This window comes from Mixophyes fleayi, chromosome 12 (assembly GCF_038048845.1).
Source record: "Mixophyes fleayi isolate aMixFle1 chromosome 12, aMixFle1.hap1, whole genome shotgun sequence".
In the NCBI taxonomy this organism is placed as follows: Eukaryota; Metazoa; Chordata; class Amphibia; order Anura; family Limnodynastidae; genus Mixophyes; species Mixophyes fleayi.
The window spans coordinates 59671910-59690733 of NC_134413.1; positions in this window are offsets into that span (position 1 = coordinate 59671910).

Consider the following 18824-nt stretch of genomic DNA (forward strand, 5'->3'; position numbering starts at 1 on the left):
GGTCCAGTGATGAGAGAAATTTGCAGACATACTGTTCAAGATCTTTCGGCTCCACTGATCAGGAATGTTTCGTAAATGAAGATTGTTGCAGCGTTCTCTATTTTCCAGGTCCTCTAACTTATCTTTTAGAAAATCATGCTCCTTCAGGAGGTAGTCCAGGTCCTGTGCCGCCTTGCCTTGAAATTTTAGAGTGGAGTCCACCTTGGTTTCAAGAGCCAATGTTCTTTTGGTTAATGTAATCAATTCTAATTTCAAGTCCCCTATGGCTCTTTGGAGATCTGCTGAGAAAGAATTGGTGTGGTCCACAATTAAGTTTCACAGTTCAGTGAAGTCGGCTTTAGTAGAGGGAGCTGTGGTAAGTGGAGGGGCTGAGTCAGTCTGTACCTCGGGGGGAGAGTCAGGAGGAGAGGATGAGGATGCTTTGTCTTGATGGGAAAAGTGATGCATAATTTCCCCAGCCATACCCCTGCGCCCTCTGCCAGCTGGTTTATTCATGTTGGAGGTGAGGTCGCGAGGTTTGGCTGTCAAGCAGTGATTTAGCAGGGCCTTGCTCCCATGTTTCAAAACCCGGTACATCAGGAGGAACCGATGCAGATTGGCCGATCTCGGCTTTCCGCTGAGGAACGTCAGCGACGTTTCAAACAAAATCTGTGCCTATATTGCGGGGATCCTGGTCATACCATATCCTCTTGTACTAAAAGACCGGGAAACGCCCCCTCCTAGTCGGTGGCAGGGAGGCTGACTTAGGAGTTGGAGTTACTACTCCCTACACTACTGCTAGCACAGATTGCCTCATGCCCATCTCCTTGGATACAGCTGTCGGCCCCTTTGAGACCTTAGCCTTTGTGGATTCCGGCTCTGCCGGAAATTTCATCTCTGCCACTCTGGCATCGCAACTCCAATTAAATACACTAAAATTGCCTCAGCCGTTATTTCTCACCGCGGTGGATGGGAATCGGATCTCCAACGGGTCGGTTCCCCACATCTGTTCTCCTATTCGGCTAACGGTAGGGGTGCTACATTCTGAACTCATCGAGTTTTTGGTTCTTCCTCGTTCTGTCAACACTGTCATTCTAGGATTACCTTGGCTCAATCTTCACTCACCCCAATTTGATTGGAATCGTGCTATGGTTACCTCTTGGGGCCCACAATGTTTCAAGTCCTGCCTGTCCGGTCTAAAACCTGGCCAGTCCACCCCTACTTGTCATTGGACATCTCCTCAGACTGAATTACCATCTTCATATAACTCCTACAGAGATGTGTTCTGCAAGACCGCAGCCGAGACCCTACCTCCTCATCGGGCCTGGGATTGCTCCATTGAACTATTTCCTGATAAACCGCTTCCCAAAGGCAGAATATATCCATTATCCATCTCTTCCCGAGAATGCTGCTATGTCTACCTATATAGCTAAGAATCTCCAGCGTGGATTTATCAGGAAGTCTACCTCTCCCGAAGGTGCGGGATTCTTCTTTGTTAAAAAAAAAGACGGGTCTTTACGGCCTTGTATCGATTACCGGTGATTGAATGCCATCACTGTTAAAAACAGATACCCGTTGCCACTCATCTCTGAACTGTTTGATAGGATCTCGGGATCAAAGATCTTTGCTAAACTAGATCTGCGAGGAGCATATAACCTCCTTGCGGGGGTCCCTGGTGAATACCGGCGGCGTGTTAGACTCCGCGCCTCCTTGTGTAGCTGTGCCAATACTTGCAGGTACTAAAGTCACCTCCGTGACAGTTTGCTCTGGCCATGTCTACCGAGTCGTCTAATGAACCTTCAGGACCTGACCTTCTACTCCACCTGGCTCATAGAGTTGAAAAACAGGAGGCTGAGCAAGCACAGTTGCTTCATTGCATTCAAGGAGTTGCTGCATGTCTCGAGACCCTCCAGACCTCTGTGACCGCAGTTCAGAATGTTCCCGTGACTACCTCGGCTGCTGCAGCCACCTCCTCCTGTCCTGCTGTGGCATCCACTATCCGTACTGAAGTCCGGGAGTTCGTAGCCTCATGCACTACTTGTGCTCAGAATAAAGTACCTAGGCAACCTCCCACAGGACTGTTACAACCTCTTCCAATTCCTGATCACCCTTGGTCTAGCATCTCAATGGATTTCATCACCAATTTACCACCGAGCAACGGCTGCAACACCATCTGGGTCACTGTGGACAGATTTTCTAAGATGGCCCATTTTGTTCCACTAAAGGGCCTTCCAACTGCATCTAAACTAGCACAAATCTTTATTAAAGAGATTTTCCGCTTCCACGGTTGTCCTCTGGAAATAATCTCTGACCGTGGCGTCCAGTTTATTTCTCGCTTCTGGAGAGCCTTCTGCAAGGATTTAGGTATCAGTCTTAAATTCTCCTCTGGGTATCACCCACAGACCAACGGCCAGACGGAGCGAGTAAATCAAGATTTAGAATTGTTTCTTCGTTGCTTTTCTTCACACAACCAATCCAATTGGAGTCTTCTGCTGCCTTGGGCCGAATTTGCCCACAACAACCATAATCATTCTTCTTCGGGATATTCTCCATTCTTCACTGTATATGGGACCCATCCCATTCTTCCCTCGTTTTCTTCCCCACCTCCCACGGTTCCTGCCGCCCACGCTATGACTCAAAATATGGCTAAACTATGGGTTTCCACTAAGCAGAACCTTCTCAAATCAGGACGTCATTATAAATCTTCCGCTGATAATCATAGAAGAGTCGTATTAGTCCTCCAGGTTGGGGACAAAGTCTGGTTGTCCACTAGGAATCTGAGACTACGGGTTCACTCCATGAAACTGGCACCCCGCTTCATTGGGCCTTTCTCAGTTACGCAAATCATTAATCCAGTTACGGTTAGACTCCAACTTCCTCCAGATCCATAACACCTTTCATGTCTCTCTCCTTAAACCTCTGGTACTCAACAAATTTTCCCATGTCACTCCGGTACCTCATGCTATTCCCACCGCTATGGGGGACGAATATGAGGTTAGTCTAGTTCTGGAGGAACGTAAATTTCGAGGACGTCTACAGTACCTAGTACATTGGAAAGGCTTTGGAACTGAAGAGAGGTCTTGGGTTTTTAAAGAAGATTTGCATGCCCCAGGATTATTATCCGCCTTCCTTAAGCGGCGCTCTTCATCTAATGTGTTTTCCGATTGTGAGGAGGGCGGTACTGTCAGACGCTGTCCCCGCGCCTCCACGCTAAGGCGGGACGGACGTCTGTCTCTCCCTGAGTGTTCCGTTGCTAGGCAACAGAGACGCGTCTTCCGGCGGCGCGGTGTGTATGCGCGCCCGTCGCCATAACAACGGGACGCGCTGCTAGTTTCCTGTCGGCGGTCTGACCGCCGAATCTCTGCCCACCAATGAGGGTTAAGGACTTCCTATATATATCCTGCTCTGACATCACTAGGATGCCAGAGCAACTAGTTATCTAGCCTCCAGCGTTCCTGTGATATCTTCATTATATCCTACCTATTGATTTCCTGTTACTGACCTGGCTTCCTGACCTCGCCTTTGGATTCTCCCTGTGTCCTGTTACTTCGGTTTGACCTTGGCCTGCTGACTATTCTCTGCCTCCTGATTCTGTACCTTATCTGCCCGCTTGGTCCTGACTCTGCCTGTACGACTACGGATTTGCCCCTTCCCTCGCAAGTAGCTATCTGGGAGGGCCGCGACCTGCACGTCGCTCGCTGCGAAGTCCAAACCTCCTTGCGGGGGTCCCTGGTGAATACCGGCGGCATGTTAGACTCCGCTCCTCCTTGTGTAGCTGTGCCAATACTTGCAGGTACTAAAGTCACCTCCGTGACAGACACCAAGCCTAAGTAGTTACAATCACACAGCAGTATAAACAAAACTTTCCCCCAGGTACAATGTAGACTAGGCACAGCAGAGGCAAAGTGACAGTTTGAAATGGCTGCTCTGCTTAACTGAAAACCCTGCAGGAGGGGAGGTGCCACCCACTTAGTGAAGACACACCTCCTCCTCAACTGACCTCCCTAACATGGCAGTTATTCCTGTCCATCTCAGATCCTGCTGGGAGCTGTTTCTATTACAGCCCTCTACCTAGAGCTTGATTAAGGCTTTGGGGGGCCCGGGGCACTTAAGACAGGGTGCCCCTAACATCTAAAATTAAGAGCATAGTGTCATCATGCACGAGAGAGAGTTAAAAGTAGGTGATAAATAATAAAGAGGCATAGTTTACTATGTTTGTCCCCAATTGTAAAGCGCTACGGAATATGTTGGTGCTATATAAATAAATGATGATGATGATGAGACCAATTCTAGCATGAAGGGAATGTTTATTTAACATGTATCTAAACATAATAGTGCAAAAATAAAAATGTTTTATATATTATATATGTATCGATACATACACATATACACAGTGCCATGAATAACTATCCCCCACGTCCTTTTATTGCACTTTTATAACACAGAATGAATTTTGAACGTTAAATATTAAATTAAATATTAAAGAGAACATATGAACAAATAACACTTTTTTACTTATTTTTTACTATCACTTATATAGCACCAGTTACACAGTGGTGTACAAAGAATAGGTAGCCATTCCCATCAGTCCCAGGAAGGGGGATACTACATTTTCAAAAATTATATTTCCTTATTTTGGCTTGAGCAAAGTTTTTAATAATTGTTTCAAAGCATATGCCTTGTATCAGTTCACTTTCAATGCTCATAAGAGTTAATGCCTTTAGTTGCTCGTCCCTCATTGTTGACCTAAATTTATTTTTATAAGCGTTAATTTGCTAAAAGAACTCTCTCCTGAGCAGTTTGTGACCATTAAACAAAGGTGCATTCTCAGAGACAGATACATTTGGGAAAATATCCTTAATCTTTTCTTCATATAATAACTAAGATCGTGATGAAGGTGCTTGACAGCTCCTTCCTATGGCAAACTGTACAAACTGAGCCATTTTTTGAGGATACACTTCTTTGTCTAGCTCTTGTGGATAATGCTCAGCCAATTTGGTAGCCTGTATCATTATTTGTCTGTCCATCATTCTGCAAGAGCATAGCACAACCTTGAAATCAGGTATAAATGTATATAGAGCAAATCTATAATTCAATACCATTTTGAGGCAATCAATTATATAATTGCACATAACACGGTTTCTTCTGACTCCACACTATCCACATTTATTTTTTTCCTTCTTGCGCGAGTTACTTTATAGTCTGATCTACCACATGCTGCTTGTGCTTCCCTCTCAAAGTTATCAAAACTTTCACACAGTGAATCTAAAATGTGACCTAGAGATTCTAGTAATTCTACAGCAACATTAAGATCAATGGTTGTGGATTGCAGCAACTGGCTTGTTGTGTTAAATCTAAAAAGAATGGTGTTCCAAAAATGACACATAAATGCTATTTCCAGAAAGTCCATTGTCTGAGACAAGGTGTCAGCTTTGTGTCTTGTAGTTGAAGTTTGTTGCTTATTATCAGAAATTTCATCAAATGTTTTTGTATCCTTTGGCTAAGGCAGCGGTTGCATCTGCACGAGCAAACCATCTTGTTTCTGAGAGATTCTTCATTGTGTGTTTCATTAACACAGACCAACGATAGGTGGAAGCAGAAAAGAACTTGTAAACACTTGAAAGAAAACCAAAGAAGCTTACAGCTTTTACACAGCAATCAACAGTATTTGATGTATTCTAACAAGTCATTTGTGAGGTCTGTAGACTTATGACTCTGAATCCTTAAAAATAAGAGAAAACGCTCCACAGATATGTCATCCAACACATATCGTACAGTAACACTTAACTGATCAGCATGGGTTACTGTTAGGAACCCCTCCAGCCGGTACAACAAAACCCGGAGTCTGCTCCGAAAGCCTGGTGTTCACTGGAGCCCCTAGTGGTGGGGACAGACTTGGCCGCAGACTAACAGAGGGTCGAGAGTTGTGTACTGGCTAAGGAGAACCCAGGAATAGAGTGTTATGGCGGACAGCAGCGTGGGGTCCAGGCAGAGTCCGTTCCGGCAGCAGACAGCGTATCCACAGAACAAACCAAGGTCAGAGGTCACAGGCACAGGTTTGGAATCCAGGGACAGGCGAAAGATCAGGGTCACTAGCAGAGAATCAGAATCCGGGTTCAGGCAGTAGATCAGGGTCAGAGGCACAGGTTCAGAATCCAGGAACAGGCAAGGGTCATACACAGAGAATCAATCTTAGGTTAAACACCAAACACAGGGACAAAAGAGCAGGCAGCAGTACTGAAACAGGACGCTATAACCGGCAGTAAGGCTCTGATCTCACTGCCTTAAATAGTCCTAAGAGCCAATCAGGACAGAGAAGGATAGGGCTGACAATCAGCCTCAGGAGACAGCTAATTAATTACTCATAAAAAATATGGAAACTGGCGCAGATAGGGCGGTGTTGATAATAGGGTAACTCAGTACCAATAGATGCCCGGATAACATAAAACATGCAGAAAAAGGTATATAAATATAAGGTATTCACAATAGCAGTCTGATTTGTCCAACTTTCCAATCCACCAGGTAGTCTCAATTCAAACACAATGATCGCGAGGTGTCCCTTCCTCAATTTCTCCTGATTCAGATATATATATATCGGATGACAAAAAGACAAATATCTCCAATTGTACAATAATCCACTAAAACCGTATGGTAAAAACAGGATAAAGATCCACTTACATCTCGTAAGAAGATCTATGCATGTAAAGGTTTCTTTCACACATTTTGCCAGCTGTCTTCTCTTATCTCTCCCGATTTAATCATGTATACATTCGGAAGATAAGAAGACAAATTCTCCAATGGTGCAATACTTCAATAAAACGTTTATTAAACACAGGCTAAAAAATCTACTTACATTTAGCAAGGAGATCTGTACATGTAAAGGTATCTTTCACGCACTATGCTGAATTTCTGACCGTCCTCATATCGCGGTTATTTCCAAACTAACTTCCGGGTTCCATTGTCATAGCAACCAATCTCAAACTCTCATTGGAACCCTACGCGTTTCGTCGTGAAGACTTCGTCAGGGGTGATCCAATGAGGGCAGAGTCTCCCTTTTTATATTGAGTCTCGAGTTTTAGTTTTAGCTAATTTAACCCGTGCAGGGCCGCTCGTAACTACGAGTGGCTCCAATTAAACAAAACAAACCAAAAGGCTGCTTACAATAGGAGATATGCGCTGTGTGCAAAAAATGAAATGCTTCACTGATGGGAGCTTACATATGTTTTAGTACGGAATAGTGAAATCGGTAATTGTATATATACCATAAGATTATAAAGTATAAACTATAGAATATAAAATGTATATATATATAAAAAAGAGGGGGGGGGGTTAATTATCCACAAGTTGATCCATGATGCCTTGAATGCATAATCTATTTTGATGAACTAAATAGTATAATGAACTGCCAGCTGAATTAGTGCCAATAGAACACTAGGAATACCAGAATGGTTAGGTGTTATCAGAAAAAGGAGAATAATTCAAAGTCAGAGTTCAATCCCAGTGGGGTTAAAGTGCCCAGGTTGAAAATCCATTTTGCTTCCTCTTGATTAAGTAATTTATTAAAATCTCCTCCTCTCCAATGTTTTTTGACCAATTTAATCCCCATAAATTTCAGTCCTGATGGATCCTGATGGTGTACTGTTTTAAAATGGTTGGATAAATGATGGGTTTCTTATCCAGTAGTGATGTTTTTCACATGTTCATTTATTCTCGTTTTTAATTTTCTGAAGGTTCTACCAACATACTGTAGGCCACATGGACAGCTAATTAGATAAATTACCCCCGTAGAATTGCATGATATATGTTCTTTGATGTTGAAAGATTTTGATTGGGAGTGTGGAATAAATTCAACTACTTCTTTAGTTCCATCGGGTTTCGTGATCCTACATGCCTTGCAATTAAGGCAATGGAAAAAACCCTTGCTTTGTTTCGCATTCACCAACCAGTTGGATGTGTTACTAACTGCCTTTGGTAGATGACTAGTGACCATTTTCTGCTTGAGGTTAGGTGCCTTTCTAAACGTAATGGTAGGATTCATTGGGAGAAATTTTGAAAGTGTTTCATCTTTTCTTAAGAGGTGCCAATGTCTCTTTATAATCCTCTAGACATCCTGGGCCGACTCTGAAAATTGGGTAATGAAAGGAACGCAAATGCTGCTTCCAGCTGCATTATTTTCTTCTTTTTCTTTTTCTTTGTATTGTAGAAGATCTTTTCTCATGAGGGTGCTTACTTCTTCCATCACTTTATCGACCTTTTCCTCCTTATAACCTCTCTCATGAAATCTGGATTAAACCATATTACCTTGTTCCCTGAGTGTGTTCAAATTTGAACAGTTCCTCCTAATCCTTATAAACTGCCCACGAGGAATATTTTCTAGCCAGTTTGGATGATGATGGCTATTGATGGGTATATAACTGTTGCAGTCGACTGCCTTGAAGTGAGTTTCGCACTTTGCTTTCTCACAGAGACATGTATGGTGATATATCTCTCCCTCCCAGCCCTTTATGCCTCCACTATATGGTTATATATAGATGCTCATTCATATTTAGGGGTATCGTCTCCCCCTTCATAGCCCTACTGCATAGGGATTGATATATAGGCTATACACTCTAAATAGGCCATAGGCAGACCTATATGGTTTTGGATACTATCTGATTGTGGAACTTATAATTGATAAATGACACATTCCTGGATAGACTTAATGCAACTTAATTGGCCTTTGTGATACCCTATATCTGCCACTGCTAGGGTGCTTAGTATTTTAATACACTACACACACTATTTTCATTTTTATCTATATTTCGCCGCTTTACTTGATGTTTTAATATGAATCTAATAAAATTTAGTTTTAATTGATACTATTTCCTTGGGGACCGGAGTGCCTCTATTTACTCTTTTTCTCTCTTTTTTGAGTAGGAAACTAGAAAGGCTAGAAAGGGAGGTGATTGATAAGAAGAAGAAAAAGATTGTGAGAGACAAACAAGATCAAAATAAGCTTCTTAATAGTGAGAACATTATGAGAGAAAATTCAGTAGATTTGAAAGATCACAAAGAAAAGGTTTATGAGAGATTGAATCTTTCATATCAACAATATATGAAACTATTGCATGAAAAAAATCAGGAAAATGATGATCATAACATCACGTTAGAAATGGAACTTTATACACAAACAGCTAGGGATTCGTTTCTTAAAGGAGAAATGAATGTGGAATACCATCTATATTCAGATCTTCAAGATATAAGTAGTGAGGAAGCTACCGAAGATAGTTTACAAGAACCCTGGCATATGATTACACTAGATGCAACTGGAGATGAGAAATCGGACAAATCAGCTATTCAAGATAACCCACCTGCATTAACATCATCATTACCAATATTCAATCTAGAACTCACTTGCTATAATCAAATAATTGACTCAGAGAATTGCAAAGACATCAGCAAAATTGAATATTTGAACACTCCCCAACGGCTTCTTTTTTAGACTCCATTCAAACTCCATCGGCACCATGGCAAATAATAACCACTTTGAAAAGAAGAAGATCACCATATTTAGAAGAGGAACCCGAGGGGGTAAGAAAACTCAAAAACAAAAGAGTGTAAAGAATAACACCCATGTCATTATTGGAGAGCAAGGTGATGATATGCAAGGAATTCACAATCTTAGCAAAAAATCACTCACATCGGCGCACATTTCTCTCCTGAAGAACGGATTGAAGTTTGCGCCGACTCCTCAAATGAATAAATTTCAAACTTACATCGACATCCAAAAATTTGTTAAATCTTACTTTGAAAAATTATTTCCTAAAAGATCCCAGAATTACCACTCTCACAAGTACTCAAGATCCATCTCATTATCAACATACAGACCTCCGACCAAGCTCCAATTTTTACCCTACATATGCAAAAGGTAACTATGTTAATGCCTTTCAGAAAGTAGTTGAGGATGAGATCATGGCCCTTAATTTAGACAAGAAGAAGAAGACAAATATGAATCTAACATACAAAGAAAGGAAAGCACTCAAAGATTTATCGGAAGACACAACAGTTGTGATAAAGCCAGCAGATAAGGGAGGGGGCTTGGTCATATTAGATAAAGACTACTATGTAGCAGAATCTATGAATCTACTACAAGATACAAATACTTATAAAGTGTTACAAAAAGATCCAACGGCAGATTACCAAAGAGAACTTTTTATATATCTAAAGGAAGGATTCGAGCAAGGAATCCTTACTGATAGAGAATACAAGTTTTTAAAAGTGGAAAATCCCATTCTGCCGGATTTTATCACCTCCCGAAGGTGCATAAAGATATTGAGAAACCCCCAGGGCTTCCCATTATATCAGGGATCGACTCTCTAACATCTCCACTTTCTGAGTATATTGATCAATTTTTGCAGTCTCTGGTTCAACAACAAAAGTCATATTTAAGAGATACTACACAAATACTGAACCTCCTGAGTGAGGTCCAGTGGGAAGATCATTTTATTCTAGTCACAAGTGATGTTTGTGCCTTATACACCTGCATAAATCACACAGACGGAATTAATAGTACAAGATTTTTTCTAGAAAGGGACTCCAATATTCCATCGATTCAGATTGAATTTATCATAAAGGGAATAACATTTATACTCACCCACAACAACTTGTGGTTTCAGAGCTCTCATTATTTACAAGAACGAGAAACAGCGATGGGGACCAAGTTTGCGCCAAGCTACGCCAACCTCTTCATGAGCCATTGGGAGGAGGATAACATCTGGTCAAATGGTAGCTTGGTGTCAAACTTGGTCCTCTGGAAAAGATTCATAGATGACATTTTTTTCATCTGGAAGGGAGGAGAAGACTCACTTAGAAAGTTCATTGATAATATGAACACTCCACTTAAGAACCTTAAGTTTGTCACCAATTTCAGTAAAAAAAAAGTGACCTTCCTGGATCTGGATATATATATTGAAGGTGGAAACATAGAAACAAAAACTCACTTCAAGGCAGTCGACTGCAACAGTTATATACCCATCAATAGCCATCATCATCCAAACTGGCTAGAAAATATTCCTTGTGGGCAGTTTATAAGGATTAGGAGGAACTGTTCGAATTTGAACACACTCAGGGAACAAGGTAATATGGTTTAATCCAGATTTCATGAGAGAGGTTATAAGGAGGAAAAGGTCTATAAAGTGATGGAAGAAGTAAGCACCCTCATGAGAAAAGATCTTCTACAATACAAAGAAAAAGAAAAAGAAGAAAATAATGCAGCTGGAAGCAGCATTTGCATTCCTTTCATTACCCAATTTTCAGAGTCGGCAAAAGATGTCAAGAGGATTATAAAGAGACATTGGCACCTCTTAAGAAAAGATGAAACACTTTCAAAATTTCTCCCAATGAATCCTACCATTACGTTTAGAAAGGCACCTAACCTCAAGCAGAAAATGGTCACTAGTCATCTACCAAAGGCAGTTAGTAACACATCCAACTGGTTGGTGAATGCGAAACAAAGCAAGGGTTTTTTCCATTGCCTTAATTTCAAGGCATGTAGGATCACGAAACCCGATGGAACTAAAGGAGTAGTTGAATTTATTTCACACTCCCAATCAAAATCTTTCAACATCAAAGAACATATATCATGCAATTCTACGGGGGTAATTTATCTAATTAGCTGTCCATGTGGCCTACAGTATGTTGGTAGAACCTTCAGAAAATTAAAAACGAGAATAAATGAACATGTGAAAAACATCACTACTGGATTAGAAACCCATCATTTATCCAACCATTTTAAAACAGTACACCATCAGGATCCATCAGGACTGAAATTTATGGGGATCAAATTGGTCAAAAAACATTGGAGAGGGGGAGATTTTAATAAATTACTTAATCAAGAGGAAGCAAAATGGATTTTCAACCTGGGCACTTTAACCCCACTGGGATTGAACTCTGACTTTGAATTATTCTCCTTTTTCTGATAACACCTAACCATTCTGGTATTCCTAGTGTTCTATTGGCACTAATTCAGCCAGCAGTTCATTATACTATTTAGTTCATCAAAATAGATTATGCATTCAAGGCATCATGGATCAACTTGTGGATAATTAAACCCCCCCCCTCTTTTTTTTTTTATATATATATATATATATATATATATATATATATATATATATATATATACATATATACATTTTATATTCTATATTTTATACTTTATAATCTTATGATATATATACAATTACCGATTTCACTATTCCGTACTAAAACATATGTAAGCTCCCATCAGTGAAGCATTTCATTTTTTGCACACAGCGCATATGCGCATATCTCCTATTGTAAGCAGCCTTTTGGTTTGTTTTGTTTAATTGGAGCCACGCATAGTTACGAGCGGCCCTGCACGGGTTAAATTAGCTAGAACCAAAACTTGAGACTCAATATAAAAAGGGAGACTCGACCCTCATTGGATTACCCCTGACGAAGTCTTCACGACGAAACGCGTAGGGTTCCAATGAGAGTTCGAGATTGGTTGCTATGACAACGGAACCCGGAAGTTAGCTTGGAAATAACCGCGATATGAGGACGGTCAGAAATTCAGCATAGTGTGTGAAAGATACCTTTACATGTACAGATCTCCTTGCTAAATGTAAGTAGATTTTTTAGCCTGTGTTTAATAAACATTTTATTGAAGTATTGCACCATTGGAGAATTTGTCTTCTTATCTTCCGAATGTATACATGATTAAATCGGGAGAGATGAGAGAAGACAGCTGGCAAAATGTGTAAAAGAAACCTTTACATGTATAGATCTTCTTACGAGATGTAAGTGGATCTTTATCCTGTTTTTACCATACGGTTTTAGTGGATTATTGTACCATTGGAGATATTTGTCTTTTTGTCATCCGATATATATATATCTGAATCAGGAGAAATTGAGGAAGGGACACCTCGTGATCATTGTGTTTGAATTGAGACTACCTGGTGGATTGGAAAGTTGGACAAATCAGACTGCTATTGTGAATACCTTATATTTATATACCTTTTTCTGCATGTTTTATGTTATCCGGGCATCTATTGGTACTGATTTACCCTATTATCAACACCGCCCTATCTGCGCCAGATTCCATATTTTTTATGTTTATTTTTGTATTGTGGAAATTGAGTAGGTATTTCCTAAGGGATCTATAGGCTGCATTCCCCTTCCATGCTTTGTGACGTGTCAGGGCTTCCAGCTGCCTTTCACTTCCTGTCCCTTCTTTATTAATTTCCCATGAGTCTGCAAAAGTCTTCTCCCAGGCCACCAGGTGAAATTTAAGAACTCGCCCTGGGGGTGACAGTCCATTAAACGCTGCTGGTTGATGGGCCGGTGGGAGATGTTGTCTTGGCAGTGTGGCCCGGTCCTGTCACAAAACCTTTCGGTACATAAATCTTAATATGATAGGACAATCCATGTAGATTCTGTTGAAGTCAGCAAATTAGATAAAGTAATTTCAATTAATATTTAGCAAACTTGGTGGTCTTTGTCTGAAATTATGTGTAGAGCACGCTACGGCGTGGAGAAGCGTATCCAGCCTCAACACGTGGCAATAACAGGTTTCACACATATATAGAAATTCACACGAACATACACATTTGTAATTAGTACACATTAATTGTAGTTGAAACACATAGTTATTTATGTCGAAATGTAGTAGTATTTATGTTTAATATTATAGGTTATATACATGTTAGTGAAATCAAGGGTTTAGGTTGCAAGAAATATGTCCTGTTTAGTAACATTTTAATCCCCTATTCATCCGCAGTTGTCTGGTTTATTCGCCGAAGGAATCACACATTGCATACTCTAGTTAGCGATGTTAGGGAATAAATGTTTAAAATGATACTGCCTGTATAATGTGAATAGACTAGTTTTAAACTGGATTCTTGGTGGGAAAATTGGAGTGCATCCCCTGGAGAGCTGACCCCCACCTTTGGATATTTTGGTTTGAACTGGCCTATGACCTGAAGTACACTGGACTTTCCTGAAGCCTAGACCAATAGAAGCAAGCTATATCATCTGCATTGTTTTACTGTATTCACTGACTGTATATAAGCAGGGGCTCTGGACCTAGTGGACAGTCTTATTGACCACAGTCGTCAGACCTAAATGACTGTACACTGGATTCAGGGCGCCTGCAATAAGTAATGGCTATACTAATTTAATTTGTATTTGTTATTCTGCTACTTTTTTGTATTAAATCACTTTGTGCTTTGGAACCACACATCAGCAATCGACAATCGTTATTGGATAGCAATTAGACGTGCATAACAATTCCAACTAGGATAAACTCTGGATCACAGAGCTCAAGATTAAGTTTGAAATTGCTGGATAATTTGAAATTCTTGGTGTGCCATGGTAAAGTACTTTTATTGTAAACAGCCATTGGCATTAACAATGTATATTCCTACTGCATTTTATGATGGCATACGATGTACTAAATTCATAGCCAGCTGTGTTATTTTATCTGTTAAATAAATTGAAACTTTCAATAAATTTCTGACCTTTCATTCGCTAAACAAGTGTCTTGTGTTTCTATTTATAGTGGTAAGATAACTTGTTAGGTGTAAGAATATTAAGAAAGGAAACCATCAACCCCTAATGGAATATTGAACCCATGACCCCAATGATGATTTGACAGTGCTTTTCTGTGTGGATTGAAAATGGTTATGGCTTTATATATTGGTGTGCAAGTGATTTGGTTTGTTTAGCTAAAAGTTAAGCATATTTTCTGCATTTTGGGCATTTACTAACAATAAAATAGATCAAAGAGTGGAGGGTAAGCCATACGGTATCACATTGTCAGGATACCAGTGGGTTAGGGTAAGAGCCCTCTAGCTAACCCTGGTATCTAGAGGTTCTTTGAATCGCACAGGCAAAGATAGGATGTGGATATAATTGTAGCTTTATTACAGTACACAAGGGATAACTGCAAACAATAGGTTTGCATGTGAAACAATGTTTTAAACAACACTCAACGGCTCAACAACATTCATCCATCACTCAATAACAGCCCAGTGTTCAATAACTCCCAAAAACTATATAAATAATAGCAACAGTCTTTCACCGTATCAATTTGTGGATATACGCGTTTCAACCTGTTAGTGTAGGTCATTTTCAAGGATCTTTGAAAAAGACCTACACTAATAGGTTGAAACGCATTAGGACATTAAGGGCTATGAGATCTGGAAGTTATCAGGATCCCACACATACCATCTAGAGGGCCAGGAAGTGCATTCCCGGGATATATAACAACAGGACTGTCGAAGTCGTATAATTGGATGAACGAAAGTATATTGGTTTAATATTGTTTTGTTGTGTAATTGCGATCCGTACGCCATGTAACACGTGGCGTGGTGCGATCGCATGGTAAAATATGCATGCACACACTCGCATTACAACATTTAGTTATCTATATAATTCGTATTCATATTGGTACCGTTACACTGTAATTTATGAGCAGATAGTATTTGGTTTATTATTAGTTTATATAATATGATTATATGTACATTTTAGTGTTATTAAAGGTTCAGGTTATAGGAAAGGTGTCATGCCTGATATCATATTGATCCCCTATCCATCAGCAGCTGTCCGGTGCAGTCGGCGAAGAGATCGCACATTGCATACTTTAGTTATTGATATTAGGGAATAATCCTTTGTATGATGCTGGCTATGAAAGGAGCAGACCCCCTGGAGAGATGACCCCCACCTTTGGATTCCTTAGATTGAATCAGCCTATGACCTGTTTACCCTGGACCCACCCAACGTCTGGACCTATAGAAACAATCTACGTCATCTCTATTGTTCACTGTGTAACACTGTACTGTATATAATCATCGCAGCACTCCCCATGGCTCTCAGTCAACTCTGACACAGTATTCTAACAGATATACTGTCCACCGGGTCCCGTGGGTACGAAGCGTGCGCATGCGATAGCATCGGTATGTATTTATCTTTTGGTATTGGCTGTACTGTACTGTATCATAATATAATAATGTATTGAATTGTTGACTATTTACATCTGCTAAAATAAATCACTTTGTGCTTTGGAAACACATACAATTGATTGGGCAATGCTTATTTGAAAACTATAAAATTACTTTAATAATTTGGGGGCTCGTGAGTTTAGGAGTTACGTTATCGGCAGGTATGCAACGCTCACGGTATTCGGTTCCTCAACAAAGGGTGGATTGGCGGACGCGTCGCATAACAGGAAAGAACGCAATGTGTTTAAGACCTGTGGTTCACTGTGTGTTGCGAAACCGAATGTCCGTTGTTGCATAGACTGAAGGAACGCTAATTTGAATCTAGGGACAAGAAAGAAAAATGTTTCTTTTTATTGTCGTTTTACGTTTTAAAGTGTATTGCATTGCATAGAGTATGTGTATTTTCTGCTGTGCGTACGCGAACTTCCGTTAGATTTGCCATGTGGTTAAACAATCGTTTTGATAGTTATTATGTGTGCATAGTATAATTACTTGTGAAAACCTCTGAGACATTATTACTGTTGTTGGGAACTTTTTAATTTTCTGCGCAGAAAAGGTGTATAGTGTGTGATTTTGTAACGTAGATACACTGTTTATTATTCATTGTGCTCAGTTGCTGTCTGACGAGGCGGATTGCCCAACTGAAGGACGGTATACAGGGCAGGTATACCGAATGCGAAAACGTGGTTTTCGCAAAGCGCTACCAATAGATTGCAAGGTTTGCTAATAACTAGTATTGGTAGGCTGTGCGATCTAACCGCACGACAACCGTTAGTGCGAATTGGTGAAGCAGCTAGGAGGAATTATACTGGAAAGGTAGGTTGATTGTATCAACTTGCGCTCCCAGCGATAATAAACTCAGCAGATTTTGTGGTGAGCCAGGGTATCGAGGAGCTGATAGCCCTTGGGGCCCACAGTGATATTTCTGTATTAGGGGTCCTCGCCGGGTGCGAGGAAAAGCGAGTGGACGCGGCTAATGGAAATACGTCTACCAGGCATTAGAGATCTTTAGAAGTGTTTATAGCAACAAGGTTGAAATTGTTTGCTGGAAGGAACAGAGTATTGTGGTACAGCTGTGTTCCGCATATAAAGTATTGTTTGCTGGAAGGAACAGAGCATTGCGGTTTATCTGTGTTCCGCATAGAAGCTACTGTTCAACATGGGTGCTAAGCATACGCTAGAGATGGCCAATGTACTGCCTAAAGAAGGCCTTATTGATTCAGCGAGATTTCTCATGTGTAAAAAATTTGGTGCATACGCAACTGTGTGTTGTGACACGTGGGTCGAAATAACCAAAAATTGTGATAGGCCTTTCCCAACAATAGGGAGTTTTAATGCAGAGGTACTAAATAACGTAAAAGATAAAGTATGGTTGATTAAGTCAACAAAAGTGAGAAATGCACATAATCATTGTTTAAAATCGTGGCAAATGGAAGGTAACACGTGGCAGCGCAGCGAATGCACAGCGGAAGTGAGTGTGGCGAAAAACGCGTGTTCAGCGGAAGTGAGCATACCGGAAACAAACATTCCGGAAGTGTGCATTGCAAAGCGTGGCGAACTGAGCGCAAACACGCCCCTGACAAATTCGGTCGGGGCGGATAGTACAGCCAATACCAAAAATGTAAAAACTGTAACTAGTAACTTGTATGTTGTTTTAAGTAATGTTAAAAGTAATGTTTCAGGACAAAGAAAAGGAACGATCCCACCAGCAGGGGCAGCGGCTGAGAATAATGTAAAGGTTAACACAGGGGGAGACATCCATTGTACTGCAGCAGCAATTTCAGCAACTAGTTATAGTTATTTGGTAGACTTGCATCCTGTCTGTACAACAGCAGTTCCCAATGGGAAAGCGGACAGAGATAGTGATGTTCCTTTAAAACATGTAGCAAAGCATGATCCATGCACTAGGTCTGAAACATTTTCAATTTTGTCTGATTTCCCTGATCCTAGGAAAGATTTGACCAAATGTCAGCAGTTTATTAGATATTATGGTAATGTGTACGAGCCAACTAATAACGATTGGCGAATATTATTGAAGACCTGTCTTCCTCTTAATACTGATATACAAACGTTCATTAAGGACTGTATGTTGGAGGAGGATGAATCCTTAACCGAGGATGATGATCAGGACAATATTAGACATATAATCACACAGTTGGCCATATATTTTCCAGTGATAGTGGACTGGAGTAAAATTTTAACTTTTAAGCAAAAAGATAGTGAAAATGCAACCGACTATTTTTGCAGGGCTCTGATAGAGATGGCCAAATATACTGGGGTATCAGACATAAAAGATAATGTATATTACAGGGAGGTTGCTGTTTCAGTTCTAATGGATGGCCTCAGGGAAAACTTGAAAAGAAGGGTGGAAACTTCAATACCAAACTGGAAAGAAATCACTGTAAGTGCTCTCAGGGAGTCAGTTATAGGACATGATAAAATTATAAATAAATAGAAAGAGACACTAAGAGATAGGGTAATGATGGTAAGTATCCCAGCACTAGAAGGACTGCGCACACGACCACCAGCATACAACCCACATAACAGGAAACCCAGAATAGTGAGATGTTACAATAGCAGAGAAGAAGGACACATTAGGAGAGATTGTAAAAAGGAAGAGAAACAACATGAGTTGAGGAAGTGTTTTCAATGCAATAAAATAGGACACCTAGCAAAACATTGTGCAGACATGACAGGGACGTGCTTCTACTGCCGTAAGAAGGGACACATGAGTAGGAACTGTGTAGAGAGAAGAATAGATACCTGGGTTGGAAATCACATAGACATCCACAAAGGAGGAGTACACTTCTCTCAGAGGTTCCCCTACAATTGATTGCACACTCTGTA